Source organism: Schistocerca gregaria, chromosome 5 (assembly GCF_023897955.1).
Source record: "Schistocerca gregaria isolate iqSchGreg1 chromosome 5, iqSchGreg1.2, whole genome shotgun sequence".
NCBI lineage: Eukaryota > Metazoa > Arthropoda > Insecta > Orthoptera > Acrididae > Schistocerca > Schistocerca gregaria.
In genome coordinates, this window is record NC_064924.1 from 28593739 (window position 1) to 28613783 (window position 20045).

Here is a 20045-nt window from a genome sequence, read left to right on the forward strand (position 1 = left end):
GGGATGTGTTTCTTACTACCGATCTTTTGTTTAAACTGTGTTCCATCGATTTCACCGACCAATAGGATGCTGCAAATTAAAAAAGCTACGCCATACATGTGAAAAATATCGTTTAATTAATTTGTATAATTTTTTATATCAGCATGGTGTTAGCTGTAAGGGGGGAGGGTGGGGTGTTGCGTCAGTGGGTGACATGGAGCAGAACAGCAGATTCAGTGAATAACAGAAGGTTAATCTGCATAATTTTTATGTAAAACGCAGTACAATATTGTAAGGGGTGGGGGACAAAGAAGAATGCCCCAGAAATAGTGTTCAAAAGCATGTTGTATTCTTGAGGTGTACCAGAAGATTGTGGGAGGATATTACTAATTATTTTCTCATCAAACGCGGTACAATAGTTTAAGGAAATGGGTGTGACATGGAAAATCACTTAGCAGAACAATAGGTTAAGTAAGACTTAGGCCTGTCCTATCCTGCACAGGCTGCGACCTTTCCTAGCCAATTCCTAGGAAGAGGCGGCCGTCATTTCACTTAGGTTGGTGGAGGTAGCCCAAGTGTCGTTTTTCCCGCCATTTTCTTAGGTTAGTGGAGGTAGCTGTGGTAGGTTGCATTTTCCTGATGGAACTTGAACCTCCCATCATTTTATGGGGACTGAGAGAGGAAGGGATTTAGCAGTGGGTGAGTGGTTAATTAATTGATCAATTTAATTGTCAATGAAATTGCTGAGAGTGAGAGGAGCTATTCTAATAACTCAGACCTGTAGCAGTGAGGTGGGAAAGGGTGTTGAGAGAGGGGTAGGGGGCTGGGGGAGAATAGGATAAGTGCCTGTCAATCAAAGGGAATTGGCGTGACATGGAAAACCAGTTAATAGAACAGTAGGTTGAGGACCTGTCAATCAAAGGAGAATAATAGGTAAAGTACCTGTCTATCAAAGGAGAACAATAGGTTTGCCCCTGAGTGTATACCTACCCCTTATGTAGGCAACCTGTACTAACAAAATGCACCCCTTACTGACGCATGGCACTGGCTATGTGAGATATCTTCACTGCTGGGTAGGATACAGGGTCTTCATTTTAACAGAAGATATTGAATTATTACGAAAACTACACATCGGATAAAAGAAAGTTATAATTCTAATTAGCTTGTCTCGGATGGTGACATTCAACGACATCACGCCGGACCCGCCACCCCAGCCTGTCTGCAGGTGGCGGAGGGGGGAGGGGCAACATTGAAATGTTCATAGGGAACCCCCGTTTTTACACTGCAGATTACGATCCTACGGAAAAATCAGACGTTTTGTCTGAAGCATTTTCGTCTTTTGGTTGATGCTCCTTGGTTACACCAGGGACGACAGTCTGGAGCAGGGTTGAACGTACTGAGGTCTGCACGTCACTGACCTACTGTGTTTGCCCTCTTAACTATATATTACAGGTTCAATGGATGTTGTACTGAAACTTTCACACCTGCACTTGCGCAGCTTTGCAGTCGCGGTAACAATAGTAACACGTGGTCCAACAGGGGCGGCACAGTCCACACGTAGTGCGTTCGACGTTTTGCGACAAAGGTAAGTGACTTCCTTCTTTACGTATTTCTGTGAATCTGCAGAGACTTGCCTCACCATTACTGGTCAACAATAATGCAATAATATTTCGTAACTTTTTTCAGTATCAACCTTTTTTATTTCTTCATAGAAATCCTTAAAAGTTTCATTCACCACTTGGAGATCGTCGTTGGCAAATTTGTTGTCGTCATCTCATAGAAATGCAACATATGTCACCACGAAAGTCAGCATTTTTAGAATTGATAGAAGCACTACATAAACGGAAAACTTTGTTCTTGAAATGAAAACTTGCATTTCTGGAATTAAATTCCTCAAAACCTGTTAAAGATTCAAAAACTGCAACGTAAATAAGATTTCAAATACGTCGTATTACAGAAAAAAGTTGGCGGCCATTTATATAGGGCACACGTTAACGAGGTATCGTGAAATGAATTCATTGAAGCAACTCTATTGTATTCTTGTGTCGATAGAAACAATAAATATAAACGAAAGAGTGTCATGAACATGTGTCTTATCTTCAGTCATTATGGAACTTGCGCGTGTTGAAGACTACAAGCATTCATGAAGGATTATAAAGATAAGTGTAAATATTACTTACCGAAAAGCTTTGTAGTCGCCGTGAAGGACAGAATAATGGCGGGACATGACTGATCCATCATAAAAGAGGTGTTTATAAAGTCCCCCACCTAAATGAATGCACTTGTTAACGCGTTTGGGGGGCTGCATGCAACAGCGCTGGTGATGCGAGCAACAAGTTCTCACGTGTAACCATTTTCATAGCATACACATGCCCCTTTAACAAGCCCCACAAACAGAAATCTAATGAGTTTGGTCAGGTGATGTGGCAGACTAGTTAACTGGTCTGTCACGGCCAATCATCGTTGAGGAAATGTGTTACTGAGATACTGGGATACTTGTCTGATACAGTAAATCTGTGACCCATCACGCTGTGGGTACATTTGCCGTTGTTGTTCTAATGTTGTGTCTTCTAAAAGTGCAGGCAGGTTTTCCATCAGGAAACGGGCGTATGCTGAGGCTGTCGTGTGGTTTGGCAGAAACACAGACCCTAACACCATGTCATCAATCGTACCACACCAGACGTTTACAGAGAACATGGATATAAATCTTGTTTCCCTAATGTCATGTGGATTCTCTGTCACCGACGTGCAAAAATTGCTGGTGTCCATGATACCATTGTACGTGAAAGTAGCCTCATCTGTAAATAAAGTGTATTGTATTACGTCTCTGTGTACTGCTTGCTGAGTCATACGGATGAGAATGCTGCATGAGATGCACATACAAGTCGTCGGAATGTAACGTACGCCACACTTGTGTTTTGTGGAATATCGAGATGACAGCTAATGCGACGTGTAATGGTGGTGGGACTGCGTTGTACCATTGCAATAGTGTCTTTCCTTTCGTCATCTGGCAGGATGGCCTCACGTTCTGATGTTAGTGTAGACTGGCTAGTGTTCCGGATTCACAGAATGTTCCAAAAACTCTGGGAAATACCATGGCACAGGAGGTCCGTCGATCAGTGAAACAGCTCTGGTGTTCTGTGACAGCCACATGGGCACTGCATGGGTGAATGCATGCGGAATGCTGGTATTCACAGCCACAATCGACTTGCTCAATTAAACAACACTCAAACACTACACGCACAGGGCCTCACGACTGCTCACAGATCCAACCGATGATCGCACACTGGGCACGCTTGGAGCTGTTGCCTCAGTACGACGTCAGAGTGCTGCCATCTGTTGGACAACACCCACACCTCTTGCAGGATGGATCAGTCTTTTGCCCCACCAATACTCTGTCTATTGCAGCGCCTACACAGCACTTCAGTAAGCAATATTAATACTTGGTTTCACGTTCACTCATGGGTGTGTGTAGTCTTCAACCTACAACAGTTCTATAACAATCGAAAATCGGAACATGTTCATATAACTTTATCGGTTTATTTTCACTTGTAGAATAACCTCACAAATTATGTGACATTCCTCCAGAATCACCCTGTGTATGTATACCAGTTGCCAAGCCTCAATACAATAAAAGAAATTCTTCGAGACAAGCCAATCACATTCGAGGGTTGGATCCCCTCAGTTCCACGTCGAGACTTACACTACCTGGCTACTCAGGGTGAACTCGTCGCTTTGGAAGAGTCCCCTGACATTGCTGCCCGTCCGCCTGTCCGCCTGTCCGCCTGCCAGCCGCTGTTGTCCTTTCGCCCGTCTGCACGCCGTCGCTGCCGCCCGCCGCCCGCCGCCCGGTGCTCGCCGCCACCGCCGCCGCCTCCTCGGCCGCCGGCCCACGTTTCAGTTCCTTTCCCACCTCGGCGACACCTGTTTCCAGTGGGCGCCGCCTTTAATCATGGACAGCCCCACTACCACCATCATCTACACCTCCCCTTCACCTGACCCCACTGTAACCTCGTGGAGTGCTTCCTATGGGCTTAAATCGTCTCCTCCACCTCCCATTCTTGACGTCTCCTCCCCTTCTGTCTCCTCCTCATGTCACCTGTATGTTGCTCCTTCCCCTGCTCCATCCCCTGCTTCTTCAACAGCTCCTTCTCCTGCTCCAGCCCCTGATCTTGCCCCCCTCCCACTGCTGTTGCCCCCCTCCCCACCCATTCCACTACAATTACTCCTGCTTCCCCAGCCCGAGTAACTGCACGCTGTATCATACTCGTCACCACAGAGCGACCCACCCACATACCCAATGCCACCACCTCACAAGAGGGGCCTGCCTCCCACTCCCACACATCCATCCAGTCCCTCATCCCTCCTCCCATGCCATATCTGCCGAAAACCCTCCAACCGCCCAATTGGAGACCTCACGTCCACCCCCTCCTCCATAAAACCACTGCCTGCCCCATCCTGTCATAGATACCACTCCTCCTCTCGCCTTCCAAGCCCCCACCCTGTATACCTACATTATGATCCAAAATTCCTAGATGCCTGCACCACCACCCTCGAAATCTGGGCCAGCCAGTGTGGCCGAGTCATTCTAGGCGCTTCAATCTGGAACCACGCGACCGCTACCGCCGCAGGTTCGAATCCTGCCTCGGGCATGGATGTAAGTGATGTCCTTACATTAGTTAGGTTTAAGTAGCTATAAGTTCTAGGGGACTGATGACCTCAGATGTTATGTCCCATAGTGCTCAGAGCCATTTGAACCATTCTTGAAATCTGGAAATACATCCCCAGTGCACCCATTACTCAATTTATCCCTTGCAGAGACTCTGTTCTCATCAAGTCCTCCTCTCCCTCTTTCCATACTGATCTCCTGTGGCACCTTCACCACATCACCTTTGGCTCCCATGCATCCCTCACCCCTTTCCTTACTTCCTCCTCCCAAATCCCCTCATCATCTGCCAACCCTCACTGCTGTAATCACAAAACTCAGCCCTATGGTCATGGAGGTGGAGGTGTTGCCGGAACTGAACGCCCATCCCGCCCTGGAAGTCCACTTGGCCCCCCATATTTACTACTCCTCTGGTGCTAAATTCCTCATGTGTATCTTTACTGAGTCTGCCTCCTTCATGGTGCACTTCCTCACACAGGGAGCCCTGATTTTCAACCACCACCACACCATTGTCCCATGCCGTTCCCCTCCTCAATCCTACCACTGGCAGTGCTGTCTCCTGTACAACGACCACCTTACCCAAAACTGCAAGAATCCCCCACTTGCCCCCATTGTTAAACTTCCCACTTCCTTAAACAGTTTCCTAACCTAGCTTCTCCCCCTTCCAGCAACATCTCCAATGAACCCCACCCCACCTACTCCTCCAAATGCAAAGCAAAAACTCCTCTCACCGACCCTGAGCTCACTGTCCCCATTCGCCCCCTCCACCTGCCCATTCACCCCAACAATTCCCTCCGTCCTCCCCCTCCAGCAGAAGATGTTGTCTGGTTCCTAATCATCATCCTGCAGAATATCCAGTCCTTCCAGCGCCCCCACACAATCCAGCAGATTTCCCTCGCCACCTGCTCTGTTTTCCATCTAAATACCTATCTCACCTAATCTCACAACCAGGCCCACTTTACCTTAACTTGCCTAGATACCCTCATTTAAGCCCCACTCCTCACCCAAATTCCTTCCCCTTCCCACCTACTGCCACATTACCAGTATCGTCTCTTCTACCTCAACATTTGCTCCCTCCCTGCCAACAAATACCTCTTCATGCATACCCTATCCCAGCACCAGGTTGACTTCTTTATCCTTAATGAAATCTTCCTCCAACCTCACCATGCTCTCTGCACCTCTCCCTATCTCTTCACTGCACCAATAATCGCCAATCCCCTATCCCCTCACCTGAGGTAGGGTCACTATTGGCCACCTCAAGCATCTACCTGTCTGACCACAACCCCTCCTCAGTGACCCAACTGAACACCTTCTCCTCAGCATTTTTTTCGCTTCTTCGCCATCACCTGTGCCACTATCTATATCCATCCTGCAGCTCCTATCGCCTATAACTTAATTTCCCATGTTGACCATACTTTCTCCACCTATGTGATTGCCAATGACCTCAACTTCCACAACCGTGACCCTGCCACCCTTTGGCGGAGGCATTAGTTCCTTGCCATACCCCATGGCAGCCTTGTTCTGCTCCCACAACACCCCTGTCCTGAAAGTAGCTCCACCCCCGATAGTATCCCCTTTCCCCCCAACCTCCTTGGTCATATCGCCATGAATGTCCTCGATCCCATTGGTAGTGACCACCTTCCCATCCTTCTTAATGTCTCCTCTGCCTGTGGCACCCCTGCAGCCTCCTGCCCAGCTGCCCCTGCAAAATCCATCCACAACTACCACCGCATCGACTGGGATGCCTACCGGAAATCCATTGCCTCACAGGTCGAAAGCCACCCCTCACCATTTACCATCTTGCTGACATCACCAATGCCTCTTCCTTCCTTCAGAAGACCATCACTGACGCTGTGGATGCCCATGTCCCTACCAAACTCATCCACCCTCACCACCCTATGCTTCCTCCACAGGCTATCCTTCTTCTTTATGAATCCCACAGGCTCTACCACTACTTCCTCTGCACCTGTGACTGGAATACATTCATCCACCACCAGCAATTACAGTGACACACCCAGAACCTCCTTACAGCAAATAAACACTGGGGCTCATGTCAGACATGCACACACTTCAACTCCACCCTCCCTGTCATCTCCTCCAAATACTGGTCAGCCTTCCACTGCCTTACTGGTAATAATCCCACCCCACATTATCCTATCCTCCACAACGATCTACCCTTTCCTGACAACCTCAGTAAGGGTAACCATCTTGTTTCCCGCCTCTCTGAGGTCTTCTCATTTCCTTATGATCCCCATTTTACTAAAATGCAGACTTTCACGGCCGGAAATGTCATGCCCATTATAATTATTCAGGCTGTTATGCCGTACTTGGTTAATGAATTCCCAGTCAATTCCCAACGTTTCGTTCCTGTCTGCAGAGGACACCTTCAAGGGGGTCTGTAGCTCGATGGAAGGTCCAGCACACCCACTGGCTCGCTACTGACTATGGCACAACAGCCCGCATAATTATAATGGACATGATCCCCATTTTGATTGCTCCATCTTCCCCACCATCCTTGAGAGCACTGGTACGTCTGTCCCACCGCTCACCCCTAGCTTCCTGTACTAGGATCAGTTACCCTCCTCTAACATCAACATTCCCATCATATCACATGACATCACACTCGTCCTTCGCTCCAAATGCAACACCACCCCTGGTCAAGATGGAATCACCTACTGCCACCTTGAGAGGTGGCATGCCTTTACGATGCTCACAGTGCTTTGCCTCATATTTATACCTTATGCTGAGTAATTCGATTTGGGGATGTATTGCTGAGTATTGTCATTACAAGGGTAGTATTGAGAAGTCAGAAGATGTGAATATTTTCCTCTCTAATTGCATGCAGTGAAAAGTTGCTATCCCTTCACACGCAGACGTCCCACGCGTTGTCTCTCATCACCCCAGTGGTCTGGTGACAGGCGGGTTCTGCTGATCTTGAAATGGTTTTGCCTATGGGTGTGAGATAGTCGAGTGGATGTTGTCCAGATCCCAACATTATCATAAGAGCGGGGGCGACACGCCCACAGGTGCCTGAAGGAACGGCTGGGGATAGAGATTCCGTTACTTCGCAGAAACTTAGTGAAAACACTTTCTGATGGGCTTCCAGCGAGGCGTGGGAATGATTTGTGTTCCCAGGCAGCCTTTGCTGGCAAATTCCCGCGTTTTCTGCAAAATCATAACTGTGATTGGCTTGCTCAGGGGATAGCTCCCTGACATAGCAATATCGTGGCAGAAACTGGAGCCGGTTTTCGAGTTGCTGATTGGAATGTTCAACCACGGCCACTGTCGTGAGGGCGAGAATGTTCTGTGTTTGGCTTGTACGGGTGCTTTTGATAGCGTTAAGTCTCGCCTTTCGGTGAGAGTAGGTTACAAGACTGAGCTCACACTGCTATGGACAGCTTGCTTTCCATTGGTTGTCTAATATACTTTCATTTAATTGTAACTGTTTGACGAAGTTGCTGAAGTTTCGAATTCAACGTAACTTTCCGAGTACAGTTGGAAATTGAGTGTTCTGCGTACAAGCAGCCTATGTTGTCCGTCTTGAGCAGTTTTTACTAAAGTCTACTGTATCGGAGTTCATGTGTGATTTCGCTTGTTAAAATCAATCACTGTACCGTCAGTGATTGTGTGCTGAGCCTTCTTCGATTCCCTCAGAGGCGCATTTGTGTTGCTAGGAAGTCTTTAGTCTGTACAACCAGACCAGGATAATTTGTTTTGGGCTATACTCACGACATTATCATCACTACGACGGGACGTCGAAGCAACCAGCCATCGCCTCCGGTATGCCAGACAGTGTCCTTGCAGTTAAGAACACAGCTTGGTAATGTATGTCCGGAGCACCGGCGGATTATGGAATTTTGCTATAGGAAAGTCAGAGCTTAGCAGAGCGCGCCTGTTCCCGTCCTTTCTAACGTGGTTCTGTCTTGGGTGTTCACTGCCTGAGTTCTGACTACAGTCGCAGCAAATAATGGTTGGTTTGGCTGGGTGTTTCTCTTAAGATTTGAATTGAAAGGAATTGGCTCCATATACCATTTGGTTATAAATGTCACAAGCTAGTTTATGGACAACTTCACCTTCACAGAATTTATATGAGTATCCAATGTGACGGATTTGAGCCGTGGTAAAAATTGCTGGTTTGAAGAGCGTGCCACAGCGCCTAGTGTGAAGCAGTTTCCCTCCGTTTCTGGCGGTGGCGCCGCTGTGTCAGTCGCAGCTTTGGTGTCTCCCTCTGGAGGGATAGAGGAAAGTTAGCCTGTTCACGTGCATTTAAGGGTCGCTATGAGTTCGCCAGTCGGTCAGTCTGGGTCAGTCTCGTTCCCAGCTTGCTAGTCTGCCTCTCGTCTGCATTTCTTAGGCACTTAGTGTCTGTCTCTGTCGTTCGGAGTGCTAGTATGTTTGTCGCTCAGATCAATTTTAAGGCCGGAAAAATGAGAGTCTTTCCACTCCGCCAGTAAGAGAATTCATCGGGTGGCCGCCCGGTCGGGGCTTAGTTCCTGCATCTGAGTCTGCGCGTTAGGCCGCCAGTCTGCTCGTGTTTGCTCAAGCAATGGTCATTGGTGGTTGAATCGATCGGTTGGTCGGTCGCGCACTAAGACACAGGATGACTTGTCCGTCTTGGGCGTCGGCGTATGTGAGGTTCAAATGGTTCAAATGGCTCTGAGCACTATGTGACTTAACTTGTATGATCATCAGTCGCCTAGAACTTAGAACTAATTAAACCTAACTAACCTAAGGACATCACACACATCCACGCCCGAGGCAGGATCCAAACCTGCGACCGTAGCCGTCGTTCGGCTCCAGACTGTAGCGGCTAGAACCGCACGGCCACTCCGGCCGGCGCGAATGTGAGGTCGCCACGTGAGTCCAGTGGGCCGCGGCGTATTGCGAGCGGTAGTGACTTCGCGGTCGATACGAGAGCAACAGGAGTCAAACCACGACAACAGTCTGGCCATTGCGAGCTGCGACGCCGTGAGACAGGAGATTGGTGCGCCTTGCTGCGTCTGTTGAAGCGGCTGGCAGCGGACGGTTCGAGAGAGCGATTTGGGGTTTTGCGCCAAGTTCTCTCGAGAAATCTCAGTTTTTCTGGAAGTTATGTGATTTGTGATATGCTGTTTGATTTGCTCTTGTTGAATTCTACTTGTTTTCTTGGTGAGGTCACCAGCGATTTTGCTTTGGGGTCGTCCCACCATTCTTCTCCGTTTGCCCACCCGCAGGAAGGTGGTTGTTTCTAAATTGGGTGGTCCGTTTTTCCCTTCTGGAGTAGGGACGGGTTAGAGCAACCTGTGGTTCGGGCTGTTCGGTAATCTCCCTATCAATCTACCGGACGTTAGTAGTTGCCTCTGTCATGTTTGTCGGATTTGTGTGTTAACGAATTTATTGCTTGGAGTGAAACGGCCTAATATCTGAAATATGCTTTGGTCTTTGGAAACTTTGATATTATTGTGTATGATCTTGAGAGGCGGTATCTGTGTACCGTAGAACAACTTAACTATTGTTTGGCCAACCTTGTAGAATTTTATATAAGAGTGCTTTCCATGGGATGTGATTTAAATGATCATTTTAGTATATAAAGTTGCCACCCTTTCACCGTAAGACTTTTCTTAGAAGTTAAAATGATGTTGCACCTTCGGTGGCAAGGTTAATATTTTATTTGTTAGTGTTTTGTGCCATTTCCATCCCTCCTACGGGCTGTGAATAGTTGTGTGCTTGTGTAAATTGTTAAAACTCTTAGTTTAAAGTAATCTGGTGTGTTGCAGATTTGAACCAGTGTAGTCTTTCAGAGGAAGTCGTGAGCGGTCGTAACAACGGCCGTGTCAAAAGGGGGCGGCAAGGTTCTCTGGCCAAAAGCTCATACAGTCAAAACTTGTTTCTTTCTGCCTCTGAATAAATTGTAACTCTGATATTTAGAGGGTGCTTTCTGATTATAACTTCAAATCTGTTTCTTTTAAAAAATGCTATGAGACACTATTAAAGTGAATAAAATTCCCATTTGTTAAAAGGAATTTGGTTATGATTTCATCAGTTACTCCCTGGCAACTACGTCCATGCTTACATAGTGTGATTAAATGTGTTAATGTTCTTTATGAATCGCTAGTAAGTAAAATAAATTCTTAAGAATATTCTTTGAAAATAAATCAAGGTTTAGTATTGTAAATATTTCATGTGTTATGTTAATATTTTGAGTTTAGTAATAATAATTGAAATTGTTATTTTGGACGGAACTTTCATTCTGTAGATCGGCAGTGCAACCATTTCATTTCTCCTTTATCGAATTAATTTCTGTCAAATTAAATTATTACAGGTGCCAAACTCTTTTCTACTCCATTTGCAGAGTCGATTACAGTCACTTCGCGTTTCTTCTTAATCCATGTGCAATAGCAAAAGTGGGAGTTAGAAAAGGGGGGGGGGGCTTAGAGCATCATTTCCATATGGATATTCTAGAAGAATTTGGTGTTAAATACATTGCTAGTCCCGGCACTTCGCAACCTCAAGGAATCCTCCCATCCTTCCTCGCTGTCCTTTTGCTACCCTGTACAATGTCCTCCTCTCCACTGGCTTTTACCCCGGCCTGTGGAAGACTTCCCATGTCCTGCTGTTCTCTAAACTAAACAAACTCCCCTCTGATACCTCTTCCTATCGTCCTACCTGCCTCACCTCCGTGTTCAGTACGGTCTAAGGGACCATCCTCTCCCGCCGTATTCACCGCCACCTTAACCAGCGCCACCTCCTTGCCCTTACCCACTGTGGCTTCCGGCCTTCCTTCTCAGCCAACGACCAGGTCCTTAACCTTACCAATCTTCTTTCCGTCCAACTTAACTCCCGTCGCTCCGCTATCTTTGTTTGCCTTGATCTCCAGAACGCCTACGACCGTGTCTGGCATCCTGGGCTCCTCTTCAAACTCTATACCTACGGTCTCCCTATCTGTTTCGTCTGTCTCGTTGTTTCCTTCCTCACCCGTCGTCCCTCCTATCCACAATTCCAACTCCCATACCTTCTATCCCTCCACCGGTGTGCCCCAAGGCTCTGTCCCCCGCCTGTTCATCTCCTCCAATTTGCTGATAACACCGCCTTCCTAGCCCTTTACTCTACCCTTCAGCTGTACCAACCTACCCTCTAAACCTATCTTGACCAGTTCACCACTTGGTGCAACCAGTGGTTCCTTCGTATCAACTCGTCCAAGACCCAGGCTTCTGTCTCTATGATTTTCACCCAACCATTTATGGCCGTCCTATCCACCTCACTCCTACCTTCAAATACTTTGGCCTCATCCTCGACTGCCACCTCACCTAGACTGCCACCTCACCCCATCAGTATAGATACGATAAATGAAAGAGACAAATTCAGAAAAGAAATTTTGAACGTTAAATTTGAAATAAAAGAAAGGAAGGAAACAAGCAGAACATGATCGGAGCAAAGGAAACAGGAACACAGCAAACGAATGAAGAGGTTTTAGGGAAACAAAAAGAAGAGGGAAGCAAGGAAAGAATCCAATAATCATGTGGCATTCAAGTTAACCATTGTCCTGGGGGCAAATATATATACAAGGGTTTGCTGCGAGTAGTTGTAGCAAGTCTGTACTTCCAAGCTCAAGAGAAACCTGAGACCAGATGCTGAAATTCCACTAATCAGGTCTTGCAGTAAGTTGTACCACAGTAAAGGCTTTCTGTGCCTCCTGTGTCCCCTGGCGGTATGTGGAATTCGCTCTGGGCGTTTTCTTGCGTCTATGGGTCAGCTAAGATTCTTTGACCTTCTGATCAAATTGCTTGTTAGCAGCATTCTTTGGTGTAGTGCAAATTCTACCTCGCTAAGAAACATATGCTAGCCAAAAAGGTCGTTCGAAAAGTACTCCTCAATAATGATTACGTTTCCGATACCTTGTGAACAACCTGTGAAACGCCAGGTGATTACACCGGTGCCCCCATTGTAGGTTATCATCCTAACCAGCGGGAGAAACAGTCGAGAAGTGTCTGCCTGCCTTACTCGAAGTGGCTGACGGCGTTTGTCCACCTGTGACGGTATTGTTCGGCGATACACCCTGCCCCCCCCCCCCCCCCCCCTCCCGCTGAGTACTCGCCCGTCTCGTTGATATCCTCAACGGCAACGTCCATGCATAAACAACCGCTTTTCCCCCGGTGAAAGTGTGTAAGTTTTGCATAAATAATGGTAGCGAGCAGTGCCACATAAAGTCAAAGGTACTGCTAGAATTGAATACACAGATGAGTTCGGCAAATATTGGTCTAACAAGGAAAATTCACGAACTCGACCTTATGTTTTAAGAAAAAAAAACTTGCAAGATATCAGTCCCAGCAGTTGACGCCTCGTGAAAATTTGGTCAATAATTCTGACAATATGCAGTTACGACCTTCTGAAAGTATCGCGTCTAAATTTAGCACGCTCTGTTTTGCCATTCGCTCCGCCCCACTGCAGTCCCTGATGGTTTCTTGATTGTGTCAAAGTGCGCTGTTTCTAACCTGTTGCTGGTGTCTGACATTTCTTTGCTATGAATATTTTTATGTTGCGAATCACAAATGCAGTGCACAATTACTGAAATGAATTGGTGTGTTGTTAAAGATATATCGTAACTCTATTTAATAATTAACACCGGTTTCGGATGTTATTATCTTTCGAGTTCAAGGTTTGAACTATTAAAGTACATTTTAAGGAGATGTGCTATTCTTTTAATGTAATTTATATGACTGAATTGCAAATCGAAAATAATTTTAGCTTCATAATTATTTTTGACAAGCTGCGACACTGTCGCGAAAAAACAGTGACCCGTATGTGTAATAAGTTTCCTTTAATTTACGTCTATGGTCACAAACTTTTTGTTAACAGATTACTGGTTTCGGTCTTTAATAACCATAATCAGATCTGCAGCAAAAATGGGAAAAACATAAATAATACTCGCAGATTGTCTACAGCTTAAAAACAATACATAGATCATAATGAAAAGTAGTACTGACAATATATACACTTGTGCGCTTGAAGTATGAAGAGGCATACCTGTTTCATAAAAACAAATTCCCAATGTACTGCAGCCATAGTGGCATCGTCAAATGTTAAATGCGGAATCAGCACCAGCATCGTCAAATACATATAAATAACATAATATTCACGAGTCATGTTGTCAGTAACACTACTGTTTAAAACAAGCTGCCGCACAGTAGCCACAAGACGTTTGTCTCGTAAGTTCATCAGATTTCGCTGATGTCGGAATACACTAGTTTTCAATAATTAATTGAAACAGGGGGATTCAGTAGTTGAAATCTGTAATGAGCTTATAACGTATAGAAGGCATTACAGTAATAAAAAGCAATAAAAAGAAGAACACGACAAAAGTAAGTGGTCTAGTGCCAATATTCTAGATAAGGACATAAATATTAAACATATTTGATATGTCAACATCAATGACATTAGAGATGGAGCTTGTATGGTGTCCAGGATGGGAAAGGAAATCTGTTTTGCATTTTCAAAGGAACCAACCTATCAACTGCCTAGGCCGAAAACCTAAATCTGGATGACCAGACGCGGGTTTCCACTGTTGTGCTCCAGACTGCGAGTCCAGTGTGCTAGCCGCTGTGCACTCTCACTCAGTGCATAGGTGGGGGCAGGGTTGAGATGGACATAGACAGAGAAGAGGCAGGAAGAAATGAATAGGGAGAGAGGGACGGTAATGTGTGGACAGACAGAGATGGATAGGGAGAATGAGGGGAAGATTATGTGGTTACCGGGAATGGGGAGCTGGGAATGGACACAAAAAGGGAAGGATGATATGGACAGAGAAGGGATGAGGACATGCACAGAGAGACAGAGAGGGAAGGAGGAGATGCGCAGAGAGACAGTGGGGTGGAGGAGATGGACAAAGTTAGAGTGAGGAGGACATTGGCAGGAGGAGATGTGCAGTTATATCGGAAGAACATGGAGATGCAGAATACAGCTGGAAATGATAAAGGGTTAGTGGGAAGGTGGAAAAACAAGAGGGCAAGAAGGAGATGCACACAGAAAGGGGGAGGAGGATATGAACAGTTGGAATGCATGGGAAGGTAAGGTCAAAGAGAGGGGGTGGGAAAGATGGAAGAGATAGTGAGATGAAGAGTTAGAGTAGGGAGTAAGAGATGACAGGTAGTTAAGAAAGGATGAGGTGGACGCAGATATTGGGGGAGGAATAGGTGGGCACAGAGAGGGGCGGAGGAGGGGATATGTGCGGTAAAACGTACACGATCGAAGCCACAGTGAAAGACTAGTTTCCTGTAGGGTAAAACCGGGAGCCTGCTTTATAATAACGGCAATAGTTATTTGCTGAATAGGGCACCCTGGTAACTGTATGTAACTAAATTTGATGGAGAAGATGTGGGAAAAGGAATTCTGTATATAATTGAGGGAAGGAACCAATAGTTGAGACGCAGAAAATTGTGCGTGGGCAGATCGTCAATTAGACAGCAAGAGACTGGCTTCACTTGTGTTGGGACAGGTGGGCTAGGTTTTTCTTCTAATGTGAGCACTGGATGTTTTGCTGGTTTATGCAGCTTGACAGATTGTTGATTGTTTTGTAATGCTATTGGGGATACAATTCACATTCACTTATTCAGGGGGATCCTACATTTCTCCACCCGATAGCGGAGGTCGAGAAATCTGGGGTGCAAATTTCTCGACCTCCGCTATCGGGTTGAGAAATGTAGGGACCCGCTGAATAGGTCAGGCGTGCACAACACGCAGGAAGTGGCTACAAGGGTAGCGGAGTACGTGTGGAGTGCACATGTGGGTTTTTTAGGTTAGAGAATTCCCTCTCTAGGCCCGACAAGACGCCTCCTGAGACGCGGCAAGGTAGGAGTAGGCAAAATGCGACAGGGAATAACAATATTAATGTGCTAATAGTAAACTGCAGGAGCGTCTATAGGAAGGTCCCAGGACTGCTCTCATTAATAAACGGTCACAATCCCCACACAGTACTACGGACAGAAAGTTGGCTGAAACCAGATGTAAACAGTAATGAAATTCTAAACTCAGATTGGAATGTATACCGCAGAGACAGGCTGGACAGTGAAGGGGGAGGCGTGTTTATAGCGACAAGAATTGCAATAGTATCGAAGGAAATTGACGGAGATCCGAAATGTGATATAATTTGGGTGAAGGTCACGGTTAAAGCAGGCTCAAACATGGTAATTGGATGTCTCTATAGGCCCCCGGGCTCAGCAGCTGTTGTGGCTGAGCACCTGAAGGATAATTTGGAAAACATTTCGAGTAGATTTCCCCACTATGTTATAGTTCTGGGAGGAGATTTTAATTTGCCGGATATAGACAGGGAGACTTAACCGTTTATAACGGGTGGCAGGAACAAAGAATCCAGTGACATTTTTTAAGTGCATTATCTGAAAGCCACCTTGAACAGCTAAACAGAGAACCGGCTCGTGGCGATCACATATTAAACATTCTGGTAACAAACAGACCCGAACTATTTTAAACAGTTAACGCAGAACAGGGAATCAGCAATCACAAAGCGGTTACTGCATCGATGATTTCAGCCGTAAATAGAAATATCAAAAAAGGTAGGACGATTTTTCTGTTTAGCAAAAGTGACAAAAAGCAGATTTCAGAGTACTTGACGGCTCAACGCAAAAGTTTTGTTTCAAGTACAGATAGTGTTGAGGATCACTGGACAGAGTTCAAAACCATCGTATAATATTGTAAGGTGTCAGGCAAATCCAACACCTTCCATGAAAACCCTGACATAATAAGCAAATCTACTAGTATGTCACATAGCTCCGAATAAATCGTGACATTAAATTAACCAAAGTAATACGAGTAACGAGTGAGCAAATGGAATACCACAGACTAACACAAGAATGCCTAAATGCATGTCGTACCTTCCCACCGTGAGGCAGACGCAGTTCCGAGGGGAGAAACGAGGACAGAAGCCGAGAGCAGAACCGTGTTAAGCTAGAAGCCACTACGATAAGGGACGGACGGGCCAGCCTACCTGTACAACTACCACCCGCACGTTTTAGCGTGAGATTTTTTCGCGTCTCAGGTACGTCAAGGACCACCCCCAGCCCATGTTAAAAGCTAGAGCCCTCCAGCAGAAAAGCAGTATAGATCTTACGATAACACAAAAAGGGCCACTACCACCCGCAAGTTTTAGCGTGAGACTTTTTAGCGTCTCTGTTACGTTGCAAACTTTAAAAACATTGCCCCACCACGAAAAGTATAACGTTTCTCATTGGATAGACAGAATTTTTGTAGGCGGAGCTTAAGGTTCACATTGAGACTCTGATTGGTCAGATTAAAACACAGCCAGATAGTTTTTTTAAACCAACTTCGGTAAATTGTAGTAAGGAGAAGTTAGAGGAGAGTTGGTTCCGAGACGGCGAGCTGGATGGCTGCTGCGCCGGTCGCTGCCGCCCTGACGCTGCTTAAACACCGACAAGGTAATGAACGCACGCGATGCCGCATTCTTGAGCGCATAAGGCTTCACTCAGAACTGCAAAAGTCTCATCTGTTACACACTAGTGTCGATCGTTAATTAAAACTCATGGTGTTCACATTTGCCACTTGAAGTAAAAATCTGAAAAGTGATAATTTTTCTATTTTTAGTTATTGAGAAGCCACATCATCCACTGTAATTTACGACAAGTTAAACAAGTAATTAAAGATAATTGAGGGTCACTGTAGACCATTTTTATAGTTGTAGACCATTTTGATAGTTCTCTCTTTTGTGAAACTTAAATTAAACCGAGATTATAGATGTGATATGGCATAGGACATCTTTCGATCGATTGTAGAACTTGGAAACCCATTTAGGGAATATTCGTTCACATTTTTGTTGAACGCAGTTGGTTTTTACCATCCTGTATTAAAACATTTCCTTTTATCAATAGTGCAATTTATAAACGATGTTTTGTGAGTAGAATAAAATTTCCAATGGTAAACTTAACTGCTTTTTCGACGTTATTTTACCAGCTAACTAAAAATAGGAAAGCCTTGAACCCTTTCCACTAAATTTAGTTAGTATTAAGATTCTTTTACAGGGAGTGCAATGGAGCTGACGCTGAGATCATTAAGTATTTGGTTATATCATCGATAGTCTCACTGAACTCTTCTGAATTCTACATGTCATGTGTGGTCTGGCGTCTCATTACCAGCAACAGGTCCCAGGTTCAAACTAGTTAATTCCCTAAAAAACACACTCAGAGCATCGTTGCGCGAAAGTGGTAGGGAGACACGATATAGAACAATCAGACACCACCATGAATGTTTAGAATATGCATTAGATGAGTATGTGCCAAGCAAGTTCGTAAGACATGGAAAAGAGCCACCGTGGTGCAACAACCGAGTTATAAAACTGCTGAGGAAGCAAAGGGATCTTCACAGCAAACATAAAAATAGCCAAAGCTTTGCACACAAACAAAAATTACGCGAAGCGAAATGTAGTGTGAGGAGGGCTATGCGAGAGGCGTTCAATGAATTGGCAGAAAATCTTAAGAAATTTTGGTCTTATGTCAAAGCGATGGGTGGATCAAAACAAAATGTCCAGACACTCTGTGACCAAAATGGTGCTGAAACAGAGGATGACTGACTGAAGGCCGAAATACTAAATGTCTTTTTCCAAAGCTGTTTCACAGAGGAAGGCTGCACTGTAGTTCCTTCTCTAGATTGTCACACAGATGACAAAATGGTAGATATTTAAATAGACGACAGAGGGATAGAGAAATAATTAAAATCGCTCAAAAGAGGAAAGGCCGCTGGACCTGATGGGATACCAGTTCGATTGTACACAGAGTACCCGAAGGAACTTGCCCCCCTTCTTGCAGCGGTGCACCGTAGGTCTCTAGAAGAGCGTAGCGTTTCAAAAGATTGGAAAAGGGCACAGGTCACCCCGTTTTCAAGAATGGACGCGAACAGATGTGCAGAAATATAGACCGATGTCTCTAACGTCGATCAGTTGTAGAATTTTGGAACACGTATTATGTTCGAGCATAATGACTTTTCTGGAGACTAGAAATCTACTCTGTAGGAATCAGCATGGGTTTCGGAAAAGACGGTCGTGTGAAACCCAGTTCGCGCTGTTCGTCCACGAGACTCAGAGGGCCATAGACACGGGTTCACAGGTAGATGCCGTGTTTCTTGACTTCCGCAAGGCGTTCGATACAGTTCCCCACAGTCGTTTAATGAACAAAGTAAGAGCATATGGACTATCACACCAATTGTGTGATTGGATTTAAGAGTTTCTAGATAACAGAACGCAGCATGTCATTCTCAATGGCGAGAAGTCTTCCGAAGTAAGAGTGATTTCAGGTGTGCCGCAGGGGAGTGTCGTAGGACCGTTGCTATTCACAGTATACATAAATGACCTTGCGGATAACATCGGAAGATCACTGGGGAGGTTGTCACAATGGAAAATTGTACTGAAGTGCAGGAGGATCTGCAGCGAATTGACGCATGGTGCAGAGAATGGCAATTGAATGTCAATGTAGACAAGTGTAATGTGCTGCGAATACATAGAAAGAAATATCCCGTATCATTTAGCTACAATGTTGCAGGTCAGCATCTGGAAGCAATTAATTCCATAAATTTTCAGGGAGTAGGCATTAGCAGTGATTTAAAATGGAATGATCATTTAAAGTTGATCGTCGGTAAAGCAGATGCCAGACAGATTCATTGGAAGAATCCTAAGGAAATGCAATCCGAAAACAAAGGAAGTAGGTTACAGTACACTTGTTAACCCACTGCATGAATACTGTTTAGCAGTTTGGGATCTGTACCATAAAGGATTGATAGAAGAGACAGAGAAGATCCAACGGAGAGCAGCGCGTTTCGTTACGTAATCATTTAGTAATCGCGAAAGCGATTAAGGAGGTGATAGATGACCTCCAATGGAAGACTCTGCAGGAGAGGCGCTCAGTAGCTCGGTACGGGAGGAGTCAAGCAGTATATTGCTCCATCCTATGTATATCTCGCGAAGAGAACATGAGGATAAAATCATAGAGATTAGAGCCCAGACAGAGGCATACCGACAATCTTTCTTTCCACGAACAATTCGAGACTGGAATAAAAGGGAGAAACGATAGAGGTACTCAAGGTACCCTCCGCCACACACCGTCAGGTGGCTTGCGGAGTATGTATGTAGATGTAGATGTAGAAGGTTTTCTTGCTGATATTCCTTAGGGTTTTGCGAGATTGATTTGTAGGTTCTGTTGGTTACAAAGTTTCACGATACCCATTTCTAGGTTTTTTAATGGTTCGTGCGTTGAAAATGCATTTCTCGAAGCCAGAAATCGAAGTTGATGACACGGAGTAAGTGTAATCTTTGCATTTCAGACGCCTCAGAAACCGTGTTTTGAAAACTCCGTTTAAATTATCAAAAGAAGTTCAGGTCAATTTTACTCTTATGTTGGTTTCTTTT